We start from the raw sequence: 13,737 nt of genomic DNA, 5'->3' as shown, positions 1-13,737 counted from the left end.
TTTTCATACGTTAAAAATTTTAAGTGCACTTCTCACTCGGTGCCATCTGGCCAAACCACCATGCACCAGTTCAGCTCCAATTAAGGCCATTACTAGCATTACAAGCCAGCTTTACAAGGGTTCATGTTTCTTCTCATTAACAGGGCTTCTCCAGGACTAAAACCGAACCAACTTTTAACAGAGGGGAGGAACAGCCCCCCTTCTTTCCAAATGGCAATACTCTCTCAGGCCAAAATTAAAGCAATTATGTAATTTTGGTCTATTACTTCAGAGAGAAAAGATAAAGAGCTGCTGCACAAAGAATTTTTAATTAGCCTTCTTGTAAAATTAATTGGCTTCTTTTTTTTTTTTTTCCTAGAAAACCTACTATGCACAGGCATGCACCCACATACTTCCCACTGTCCTCTCCAGATTCATGTTCTTGTGACGCTTATACCAACAAAGATGTTTTGACATAATGTAAACTGAAATTCCAGTTAAAATAGCAACACTTTCATTTTGCTTAATCAACGTGGATGCAAATAAATTAGTAAGTATCTCTTAGCCTCTGAAATCCTATGATCTAGAAAACAGGGACAGGGGATAGGGAGAAAAGGTGAAAAGCTGTACTTGTCTTTCTTCCAAATTACAAAATGCCACCTGTGACTGGTTAAAGTGCTACAAGCATGTTATGGTTAACAATGCCATGACTGCTGCATCTCATTTCTTTGTCCACTGGAAAGTCTTCATGTCGTACACTAATGTGGGCTAAGTAGATCTTGCATTAGAAGAAAAAAATGGGAAAAAAAAAAAAAAAAAAGCTACACATCTGTTACTATTGATTGCCTCTGCACTGGAAGCAGTAATAGTTTGGAATTAGATATTGCAGGGAAATACTTTCACCTTCAGGTCACTTGATTGAGTCAGGAGTGGGATAAAATTCCCTGCCATCATCTTCTAACAGCTACCCTCAAACTTGCGAATGGCTGGAACCAAGATGTGCAGCAGCCAGTCCCCCGGGCAGAAGTCAGGCACCCCAGAGGGTGCACAGCACAGCAGCATCACCAGTGAAGAAGACAGAAGATGGTAGAGAACTGCGAAAGCAGAGACTGCTCCCTGCTCTGTCACTGGGGCACTTCTCATGCCAGCACTGTTTCATTCATTACTTCTCTCTCAAGGTCTGCAATAGTTTGCTGGCATTAATTAAACATCTCACCAAGTGACCGCTGAGCATGGAGAAACTAATGGGGCCAAACTTCTGTTGTACTTTAAGGATATACATTTCCAACCCATCTACCTTGCCTGAGAGTTTTTCTTAGGAGAAACAGTGCCTAGGTGCTTGTTTTACGTCGTCATAGACGAAGTCAAACTTAACCTTAGAATTCTGCTCTATAAAATCTGAGCAAGTCTAAAACACAAGTACTGAGCACAGGCTACAACTTCAGCATTACACACCACAAGGTTGCAGCAAACATGTTAGTGACTTCAGTTTTCCCTCCATCGGCAAGAACTAAACTACCACGGTAACCCTGCTTTTGCCACTGGGTAAAGGGCATGCAGATGTGCCATCCTGAGCTCCAATTAATCTTCAAACTCATTTTACAGTGACTTAACAGTGCAAACTGTTCCTTAATATGTTTTGGAAACCTTCCTGTGCACAGAAATGGTTTTAGATTTCACTGAGATGACCAGATCACTTTGAAGAACAGCACAGGTTGAATTTTTCTACTACACTGATTTTGCCTTTTAACTATCATTTTTGCTTACACCAGCATTGCAAAAATGTTTTTTATAAATCTCAGCTACTCAAATGTAGATAAAAATTCATCTCTGAAGCTCTTACAAAAGTAAATCTGTCCAATCTGGTAACTCCTTGCTGGTAGTCACAAGTCTAATGTCTCATTTCCAGCTTGCTTTTTACATGAAAGATAAAGAACTATGTTTCAATTAAAACACTGTGTTTGCCACAAAAGCCTCTTTCAGAAGCTCCTGTGTGCTCTTCAGGGTCAATCAGAATTTTTCTATAACTCCATTTTGCCATCTGTAAGGCAGAGCATGTCTTTATACCTCATTTCATGTGTTATCTGCATAAGCCACAGGCTCTTTAGAATGGGGACTACCCATTCACTAAACCTACGTGCATAACTTCCCTTATGCATTCCAATAAAGATGACAAAATCATCCACTGCAGCCTCAAGACCAGATGATTTTGTTGAATATATGCTTAGCTACAGTTACTGGAATGAAAAACAAAGTTAAACAAGTGTAACAGCTCATGACATACAGGAAGTCAATCCATATGATTCATCACCCCCTTCTTGCCCTTACTCTATAAATCCATGTAATGCTGTACTTAACACAGTGTTCAGCACACACACTCACTGGGATGTTGTAAATGTCACAATAATCTAAAAGCAATGTTACAAGAAGATGTGATAAATGGCACCTTAACTATTACAAATATTTACGCCAAATGCACGCACAGAGAATACAAGTGGTATCTTGGTTTGTCATATACAAGATGGTAATTATGCTTTATAAAGTGTCATCAAGAGAAAGAGGAGAGTATAAATATGATATCCATTTAATGAAAATATAGCAAACACCGTGAGCTATTCAGCATTTTAATTACTGTGTTTTTTGTTTGTGAGTTTTTTTAAACTTAAAACATTGTACAAATAAACATTCAGGTATGTCAACACTGAGCAACTTTTCCCAACCTTCTGGAGCTTCTACCATGATTTGATACTTTTCCCACCACAAATAATATACAAAGCATAACTTTCAGATGTACAGACTACTTCAGAAACTACTTGGCTTTTACAACAGGTGCAGTGTAGTCACAGCTCTCTCTTTCAGACGAGGTATTTCTGGCAGCAGATCCCCTAACTTTGGGGAACAGAGAAATCTGTTCTCAGTTTATGCCTTCTCTCTTCTTTATAGCAAACAGGATAAAGGAAAAGCCAATTAACTTAATACATTTAATACCTATAGATTATTACAAATGCAACAAGCAATAGAGCAAAACACTCTGCCTTGCCAGGGCAGTTTGAGCAGGTGTTATTTTCCTTCCCAACCTTGCACCAAATTGTAAAGGCTTGGAAAAGTCACTGGCTAATTCACTGCCTCTCACTTTAGGAACCTTCGGCTGCCCAGGCATGAAACAGGAGGGAAGCTGTGCCTACTTCCCACCACTGGAGCTCCAGCTTGGCAAGAATCCCACCAAGGATTCTTTGAGGAAGCATGCTGAAAGAGATGGAAGCATAAACAGCTACAGAGGGGCAAGGACAAGGGACGGACAATTTCACTGGAAGTGACACTTGCCTACAAGGAAAAAAGGTAAAACTAAACAAAGTGAATGGTATGTATGGTGTTCATACAAACAATCTCTACATGTAGGACATAAATACCTCAAGTCTCTGCTTCATTTCCAAGACCAAAGTCCTAGACAACCTACTAGACTCCAGCTCTGAACCTCCCTTTGGAAGGAGTCTTGCTCTTTTCCATAGAGAACAAAGCAATTATACAGAAACTCTTTTTATTGTTATTGTTGTTTTGAAGTTACTGTATGGGAAAAGCACTTCCAAAGCAGCACTTAGAAAGTGTCCAGGGACTCAGTGTCTTCATGGGAAATCTGAAAATAGCCATGTATGTTTGTTCCTACCCAGTGAGGTAGCAGTGTTAATAGCTGAGAATCCCTGATCCCAGTCTTGGAAAAAAAAAGATGCCTGTCAGCCTAGGTGTTGTCGGACAGAAGCACCACTCCATGAACATCCTGCCCATTACATCTGACATAAGGATCATTAATGTTAAATACAGTTTTACTTTCCTTAGTTTTTTCTCTCCCTGCTGCCAAACACTATGCCAATACCCCACGTACTAACCAGAACCATAACTGATGTCTCATTCACTCTGCACACCCTGATAGCTGATCTATACCCACTTGTTAAATTTGTCCCCAATTATTCAGTCAGTCTTAACTAAAAAGCTACAACAAAATAAGAGAGGAAGAGACAGAAGTCTTTTTGCCACTTAAAACCTACAGGACAAAGACCTACCTTGTAGTTGCCTGAAGTGCTCTTCTCTACTTTTGAAAAATAAATAAATAAACAAATAAAGGACAATTTAAGTAACAAATCAAAACAGTCATAGCAATTCTAATATTACTTGAGCTATTATAGGTTCTGGCAACGTAAACCAAAATAAAAAGCAGCCCCACAAAAGGTAGTGCAATCTGGTACTAGAGGTTATTTTAGTGCTTCTCTGTGTGTGTTTTTATTTATTTAAAGTAAGAAAAAACATGACCACACACCCAGAACATTAAAACATCATACACTTTACAATTCCCAATTTTATAACCAAAAAAAAAAAAAAAAAAAAAAAAAAAAAAAAGCATAAAACAGATCATACTTTGCAACTTTCTTAGTTGCTTATCAGAATCAGGAGATGGTGTACAACAGACAACAAAACAGCCCGTACAACAGACAACAAAACAGCCCGGACAGCCTTTTCTTCTCCTCTCATCCTACTCAGTCTCACAGTCAGTTTGAGATCCCAAGGCTGCTGTAGGATAAACACGCTTAATCATCATTACATCAGTAAGGATCACTGGGCTGCAGTTTCCTACATCTCCCACCTCAACATCACGGTATTTATCATATCTCAAGACATAATGTCTGCAAGCAGCCCATTTTTTTCCCCATAAAAATTACTGCTGAAGAGACAGAAATCACAAGTGTATTTTTGCTCCATCCAAGAGTCCATAATATGCCCCATTAAATAAAGGCAGTGTAACCACTCATGGAACCATTTCTAAATAAAGATATCTTTTGATTCACCTTATATCATTTCATGCAATATTCCTTAATCTTCATTTGCGTTTAATATTAAAATAAATAAATAAACAAATAAATAAATAGATCTATTAAATTTAGTTGCCCCAATACAGTTTCAATGTAAGTTTTTTTCAGTGCATCACTGTTGGCAAGATTCAAAGCTCCCAAGCAAACAGTATTTTTAGATTTCAAGGTTTCTGGGTTAATTCAGTTACTGGTTCAAGTTATATAGCATTTAAAGAGTGAGAGTAATCAGTTAAAACATGTAAGTAATTTATAGTCCTTATGGTTCATGAATTTTAAAACATTCGTGTATGTCCCCTGAATTAATTACCTGGTAGGGTGCTTAGTAAAAGACTGGCTGTCCCATATCACTGGAATTTATTCATAGGAATAAAGACATCCTCAGTAGCAAAGAACAATCTTTTCTTAAGCTTTGGCATGACAGACCAAACATCCTACCACACAAAACGAAAAAAATATATATGCTTGTAAAGTGTAAAGACATACTATTCTAAACCTCATCATGTCTTTCAGAAAGATGCATTATACCTGACTTTGGATTCCTACATGTAGCACCCTACAAATTTTCACTTTGGTCATCCGGTACCTACATACTTACATAAAAATGTCAAAAAAAAAATAATGCCATCGATGTTTTAGTTCTACTCTTCTCTAGTAGATATTTTCATTATGAGCATCCTGGGAAGAATTGATCAACTGGGTAAATACCAGAGCAAACATCCAAAATTCTTACTAAAAATCCAAACAGAACATCTGAATTCCCCTATTTGCACTGTTTTCAATAGAAGTAATACAAAAGGACCCTATATAGAGAAATCCAAGATCTGGCACCCATGATGTGAAAAAAAAAAATACTGAATGACTCGAGGCAAGGAAGTCACTTAACCTCTCTGCAGTTCCATTTCTCTGTTTGTAATAACGATCTTGCCCCTGTCACAAGAAGAAATCAGGAGCACTAATTAATTTTGCAAAGCACTTGGGCTTTTTAAGTGAAATGTTATGAAGATATTGATTATAATTTGTAGAGCCAAAGCCCTCTGGAAGGTGGCACAACAATCTCATTATTGCTGAGAATAAGACTTAGCACTTGCATTTAGCTGACAGATGTATAAAGAAAAGAATCATAAATAGTTAAGTGACTACTAACCCAACAGCTGAATTGCTGAGAGCATACGGCCGGCATTAATTTTCACTGAAAAATCCTTTCTGGGTGCGAGTTTTCATTATCGTCTATAAGCATGTTGTTTTCTGTCGTGTCTTGGTACCATGGCAATTGAGAACTACACAAGTCATTTGCCAATTCTGGCAGCACTGGAATTTGACATTTGCTACTTACAAAACATCATTTGGGAATGTTCTGGAGTATTGTAAGCAGTTTTGTTCAAAATAAAAAAGGGAACTGACAGTCTTGAGTATCACTCTCTTTGGAGAACAAAGCATTGGGAGGGACCTTGCAACTGCGGGCCTGCCCTCAGCTGCTCCCTTGAGGGGAGGCCGCTCCCTCCATTTGCCCTGAGAAGGCTGGCAGCTGCCCCAGCAAGGAGCTGCAGCACCCACAAGTCGAAAAACAGACAAGAACAGATCGAGAAGAGAGTTTAACTGGTGGGAAAGTACGGGCCATGCTAAAGAAAACGATCAAGGAAGAACAAGTGATGAGATAAGGGAACAAAAATTACGAAAGAGAATGTAGAACACATATTGCTAAAAGACATCACCTGTGACACACTGGAACAACCAGCATAGTCGGGCCCACATTGAAGAGATGCCCTTCAACATTCACCTTTCCCTGTGATTAGATGCACCAGGTCTTTGGTTTGAACATCTGATGGGCACAGCTACAAAAAGCAGTGAGAGAACTTGAGTAACACAGAAAAATAAAGAGGAAAAAACAAAGGACAAGAAACAGAGTAACAGTCAGACAATGAAGGAAGATATGAGGAAAAAAGTTATGATAAAATAAGACATTTCTTTTCCTGTCCTGATGGCCTGCCATTTCTGTGTGGTAACTTCTGGGTGTAACAGTCTCTACAATGAATGTCCTAGAACTACAACTCGCAGGTATTATTTGTTTAACTTTATGTGGATACAGATATGTTAGCTGTGAACTAGCAACTACTGAAAACAGAGCTTGGAGACTGAAAGTGGTATCCAGTGACATCATGGGATCCTTGCTGTACCTTGCACAAACTTGCTCATAAATCTGTGAGACAGCCCATCTCAGAGGCTTACTCCAAAAATGGCCTTTTTCTTTCTGAAGTCAAAGCTGATGTTAAACCAACTGTCTTTGTCATATGGAAGAACACAAATATAAAAAGGTCACTAGAGTGCCAGATGGAAGCATTTTTGAACTGGAAGCTCTGGCATTAATTCTCCCTGTTTGTCTGAAAGGCTGAACTCAATGAGCAGATTAAATGTCTGTGCTGCATTGCCAAGTGCGAAACAAGTCACTCTCATATAAAGGCCAACTGATCAGACCTGAAATAGGAATCCCAAAATCATACAAATCTGAGAAGTTTTAACACCTGAATCAAGGAAAAATAAAATATTGCCCTCTAGGTTATTATGGGCAGTGCTTAAACAACTCCCCAGCCAAACCTGCACTGCAACACTTATTTAATCTGCTAAATTAATGCTTAAAAATTAGCATGATTACCAAATGAAGCATAATGCTAGGAGTAAAGAATTATTGCACATGATTATATGTCCCTTGGATAAGGCAAGGTGGAACAGAGCATTTCTAAAATTATTATTTTTTGTTCTGTTCATAGCAAAGCTTAGCTTCAGAAAAAGTGAGTTTTTAGTCCATTAAAATTGATGTTCCTCTCCTCACAGGGTAGAAGGGTTGATTTTGAAGAGAGCCCAGACTCGACCTTAGGTGTATAAAAGCCTCCCTATATCCTCACAACAAAATGCTGTTCTGCAACAACAGTAGCAAGGAGTCACCTAAGGACAGGGTCTCAGCTGAAGGTCACCCAGAAGCCCTGACAGCCGGTAACATACATGAAAAGAGACAGAAACTCAATGGAGCTGATCTAACGGGGAGCATTGCTCTCTCTCTGTACTTATGCCCTAAAAATACAACTGTGTTAGCATTGAGGACTCTGCTAAATAAATTCTTCCTTTCACTTGCCCGATGCTCAGGTTTGCTACAAATTAAGTATCACATCATCGAATTAGCACAGGGCTGCTGCTTCCATTAACCCAGTTCAAGACTTACTGTACCTAGAAGCAGAAGGGTTGCTCCTCCAGCAAGCCAAGCAGGAGGGCAGTGGAGCAGACCGGAGCAGGAGGTATCAGCACAGCAGATGGCTTCCAGCAAGTGCCACAAGCCAACAGCTCCTTGTAACCGGCAGAACAGGGGAGAAAGTGTCTCCCATGAAATCATGACAGGTGGTTTCTATATTCTTTTACTTAGTTATCCATTTGTAGCTGTTGTCTTTCCTCCTCTGTAACCATATGAACAGCATTTAAAAATAAAGATTAAAAAAAATGTATTTTCAATCCTTTTCCCATATCAACCTCCTGCTCCAACAGATGGCTCCATGTGCCAATGCAAGTTCACGCAGTTTTCTTTTCTTAAGCACATTATTAGTAGCTTTGTATGAACATTATATTAAGTCTGAGTTTACAGGTTTATATTTTTATTTTGTCCTCCAACACTCCCCCCAGTCATGAAATAATCAAGGGTGTATCCATAAATGCAGAAAGTCTTCCCACTACCATACTGAAGTGTGAGAAATCTTGAGAGACTTGACAGCAAAATGCCTATTCTTGCTAAATTCTAAGGCTATGTCAATAGGTTTTATAGGAAAACAAATGGTGAACAACTCCATGACTTGAAAACAGGTTTTGCTTAGCTCTTTTAGGCTCCTTTGCCTATGCTTACAAGACACTTGACTCTTTTACAGGCATCACCAAGTATTTCCATTGGAAAATAAAAACAATATTTATTCTCTTACAAGCAGGGACTGCAACAGAAATACTGCCGGTGGTCAAATCTGGTCATGCAACTGATAGTGTAAGACTACAGGCCAACTGCTATATTAAAAACTCAACTAAATTATTTTATCTGGTGCGCCTGAAGTCAGATGAAAGCAATGAGATATGATGATATATATATATATATATATAAATATAATTACAATGAATGAGAGAGTTCACTTCAGACTGAAAAATCAGTCAAAGATTGTCTCAAGAAGCCAAGACCAACTTTCATATATAGGCTAAAGAGCACTTTTCTTATAAAAAGAAAAGAGGAAGGGGACAGGTTATACAACCGTCTTTGCAAAATATATGCAGTTCACATGGAAAGTTTTTTATAACCATTTGCCTTCATGCACTAAAGCAGTATGCTCTGCAGCCCATTACAAATCAATATACCATCTCACATACCATCAAACCATTTAAAAGTGCCTTGTAAAAAAATAACTCAAAGTTAGAAGAGTAAGTTAGTTTGGTTCCTTTTTCCTTCATTCGGATCAATTCTCACGTTAATATATACGTGTGTGTGTTTGTGTGTATTTAGTTATTTTATTCGTTTCCTTCTTCTCATCATTTTTTCTTGCCTTTCCTTCCTTATCTTCTAAAGTTCCTTTTTACTATCTTTACCAAAAGCTAGAGGAAAAACTAGGTAACATGAATTCCTTATTTTACACTTCTAATGCATTTCAAAGTTTCATTCTGGTACCAAGAAAGACATTTCTCCTGCTTTTAGATGTTTCATCCCTGAGGTCAACAACCTTACAGCTTAAGAAATGCAGTTTCCAAGGCAGAACAAGGTCACTAGGAAATAAAAGTTCTCCCAGCGATGCTAAATCTGGTGCCTTACATATTATCTTCTGAGCCACTGAATTTGACAAGGTATCCTCTGCCACATCAGTATAAATAGAGAAAAAAAAAGCTAAAACTTATTATTCTATTTTCCAAGTACCATCAGAGATTCAAATACCCTGTATTCCAGTTCAGTCTCCCAGAGATCTTAGAAACAGCCATCCACGATCTTTCTGACAATGTTTTCTTCTGTGAAAGTTTGAGAGTTCAGATGAGGATGACAAGTCCAGCTTCACAAACAAATGAAGAGAGTCCTCATCTGTGTTTGGATTTATCATACACCTGACTTTTGTTTGTTTGTTACTTTCTTTTTTTCCCCCCAGATAAAATACCTTGTTACAGAACTCTACCAAACTTGAATGAAAAGTCTTAAAGGAATTTTCCAGCAGCCATTGCACATTTGTCAGACTTGCAGTAGCACAAAGCTTACAAAGCAAAAAGGTGCAAGAAAGCATAATGAAACTTGCCTCTCAGTACATAATGTGTAATGCTGGAAAAAATGGCAGAAGCCTTGTAAATATCCTACGTCCCATAATTCAGAATTTTGTCAGGGGCTGTAATGAAAATTGTAGCATCCAAAATTATTCAGAATATGAAGAACACTCCAATACATCTTTTCTTGCAAAGATGTATAAAGCTTAAATGGAAAGGTTTTGAAATGATAGTGAGAAGAGCTCATTATAAGGACAACTGTAATTTTGCAAGAATTCTCTGAACAGCACAGAGATAATGCTCAATTTTCAAAAAAAATAGGTATTTCAACAGAAAAGTGAAAATCACTGCTGTTTCTTTGATGAGTTCAAGAGAGAATGTGTGCTGCAGTAGACTTATGGCTGTGCTCAAATCAATTCCAGAGAAAAAGATGTAACAGTACAAAACAATTGAGCCTGCTACAGTCAGTGGCAATTTGTGCCTCCAAAGCTGTGAGTTCATCTCAAATGACTTGCAACAAACAACAAAATCCAAGCAGCAAATTGGTTAAAAATCACATCTAGCATTCGAGTTGGAACATCAGCAAGAAGTCCTCCATACATACAGTACACTAAATTTCTCATGAAAATACATCAACAAAACTGACTGCAGATATTATGCATGGCTTTTCCTGCATGGCTGCCTGTCTATCAGCAGGAAAATCACATTTTGTAATTATATTCTCTTCAGTATCTGGACCACTTTGACAGGTAATTCCATGCCAACTCAAAAGCTATGGGGTGGTGGCTCCACCACCACTTCCCATGGCAGCAGTAAAACCAACCACCCCCATCACCAAGCTCTAGGATTTTCCAAGACAACTCTTCTTTATGACATTAAAACAGCATACCTGTAACTGATATTTAATCAATTGAACATATTTGGAACATTTCTGTTTGTTACAGAAAAACACTATTTATGCAAAGTCCAGGAAAAATATTTTACACATAGTCTCTACAGTTTTAAATACTTTTTCTTTGCACTTCTACAAAGATTTAGTAGACTTAAAGAGGACATATTCAAACATACTAAGCCTGTAGACTGGAAGGCATCAGCAATGAATAAATGAAGCTGAGCTTTCACAATACACAAACAGGCATTATGTTTTTTCCTAGAGTCTTTATTTCACCACTGCTCACTTGGCACTTTTGGTATTTTCCTCTTCAGGTAAGTCATACACAATATAATATTAAATTACAAGTATCCTACACAGCAAAACTGCAATATAACTTATATGAATCTGATACAAGTTCCAGAACAGAATGATACAAACTGGGTCAAAATCTTGCTGATGTGATGTTTGTTACTAGCTTAGATTACTTTACATTTATGTAAAAGTCTAGCAGAAGTTTGTCATAAAATTATTTTCAGTCAGAAGCTGCAATGGATCTCCTAGTCACTATGACAAGACAGTAAGTTCTATTGTAGCAGTGACTTATAAAAATTTCAATAATAAATTCTCAATATTTTTGCAAAACAAATCAAAAAACGTCACCTAACAATTTTCACACCATTTCTGACTAGTGCGCTGTCATGGAATAAGACAATTAACTGATAAAACTGCCTCCTGCTGCATACTAAGCGGGTCAGTCCAGAACTGGTATAGGAACTTCAGAGACAACTCAATTGCCTAAAAATATGATAAACAAAAGAGCACAATCACAATACATTAATTCACCAGCAACAGAAGAAAAAGTCCAGAAGTTACTTTTACGGCGGCAAAATGCTCTGCTTAAGCTGTTGATACAAAAATCTGAAAACACAATATGAATGCAACACCCAACACTAGCTATATTGCTATCTGACTACTTGCTCTTGATAAATTGCTAAATCCTGAATTCTACATAGGCTTATATTAGGGCATGGAGTGGAAATATCAGTGAAAAGCATGCCACACTTGGAACAATCATTACTTTTGAAATCAGATGATCAACTTATCTCAAAAGTAAAAAGTAGTCACAGAAAGATATTTACTGAACTACACCAAAACACAGAAGTCACGTACATGGAAGAAGCACTTCATTACAGATGGAGTTGCTGCTAAGAGTAGTTGTCTTGACTCTAATGTTAATAAATAATAATAATAACCAAAAAAAGTCCATAAGAATCTGTTCCTTAACTAACCAACTTTCCATTCATGCACCTTCATGCCAAGGTATCAAATGAAAAGCCTATGGGAGAGGCTGAAAGCCAGTCTGGACCTACCTAAGGGAACTCAAGCATTAAGAATGTTATATTTAATGTGCGATTCCTGATTCAAGAACAGCAGTATATAAATTGTATTTAAATAGTATAGAAGTATATAAATAAAATATAAAATTTTACTTAGTCCAGAAACAGGCTTTTGGGTACTGTTATCACGCAGCCTCTCCGTTGCTTAAACTTGTATTTGCTAGGACACACTCCTTCATTTCAATGTGTTTTGTAAGGTATAATTATCAAGGTATTGCTACCTGAAACATTTAGGAAATTTTAACACTATTATTATCAGACCAAATTTACAAACCGTGCATAGCACAGCCTGACAGCTAAATATTTTTACTTTGCCAGGACTTCAGTGGGAAATAACCCCAACAAAGCTATCTGGATCTGCAAAACAGGATCACTTTGCAGCTCCTGTGTGCTTTAAGGAGCACCCTAGCTCTCACATTTATAAAGAAGTCACCGAATTTTATTGTCCAAGACCCTCACCTGATCCAGGCTGAGCATTCCCACAAGCTTTCTCCCCAGCAAATTCTTGCTCACCACACAGGTCAAGCCAGGACAGCGCACCGAAAACTGCACAAGGCAAACTGCTCAGTGGTAGCTGGCACGGTGCAAGGACTCTCCTTAAAGAACAAAATGATCCTTTACCTACAACAGCTGGATTCCACTGGAGCTTCATGACTCATGGTCACAGTGCCAACCACAAGTTGTGATTGACTGTGGATCTCTGTATTGCAGTGTAATCACAAACTCTTCTAATAGTATTATCAATTTTCTTGTCTGTAGGGTCTCAGGGAAATAGGAATGGCCTGCCAGAGTGTGCCTATCCATGTGGGAAGTAGTGCATAGGTCTACTTTTCAAATAGCTCCTCCAAGCTTAATGGCTTAGGGAAAAAATATTAAAAACTGTGGGTTTTTTGTTTAAGACTTACACAACAAAATGGATAAAAAAGAGATGAGGCAACCAGTCTTGCTGTAGGACTTTCAAAGACTGCCTAACCTCCTTTGCAAAGACACATAGCATTGATGATCATTAGTTTGCTCGATTACAACTTTTTGAAATTCTTCCTGAAATCAGAGACACAGAGAAGAACATGAAAAATATTCATTCCTCAGGTAACTTCTAATCTCCTGGTGTGACAAACATCAACCTCACTGCAAAACGGATCCACATAATGAAGGTCTTTATGGAGCATTCACCTCTACTTGCCGATTTCTTAATTTTCCCATCTGCATTCTTAACTTCTGGCCACATTTTCCATATTATATGTTATTTTTCCCCTAATTTACTTGACATTTGTGTTTAATGAATCTTAGCATCAAAAAATTTCCAAAGCATTATTGATTTCTTAAGCCCAGAAAACTAAAATAGGAGAATCCCAGAGACACAATG

General features: G+C 37.9%; 1 protein-coding gene across 6 annotated transcripts in view; it reads right to left on the bottom strand.

Moving 5' to 3' along the window:
• CDK14 (cyclin dependent kinase 14) overlaps nt 1-13,737 on the bottom strand; it is a 329,577-nt gene that overhangs the window by 248,152 nt on the left and 67,688 nt on the right. The window contains exons 1-2 of one of the 6 annotated variants that reach the window (XM_082754729.1): nt 8,061-8,113; nt 6,554-6,673 (exon numbers count right to left, since the gene is read on the bottom strand). The exons of the other annotated variants lie outside the window; for them this stretch is intronic. The gene's annotated coding sequence lies outside the window, so the exon portion shown is untranslated. Of the gene's footprint in view, nt 1-6,553; nt 6,674-8,060; nt 8,114-13,737 lie in introns of those variants that run through there. 6 annotated transcript variants of the gene reach the window in all.

This window comes from Aythya marila (assembly GCF_965140915.1).
Source record: "Aythya marila genome assembly, chromosome: 2".
In the NCBI taxonomy this organism is placed as follows: Eukaryota; Metazoa; Chordata; class Aves; order Anseriformes; family Anatidae; genus Aythya; species Aythya marila.
Note: the sequence above shows the minus strand (reverse complement) of the source record. Positions and strands in the feature narration are given on the sequence as shown.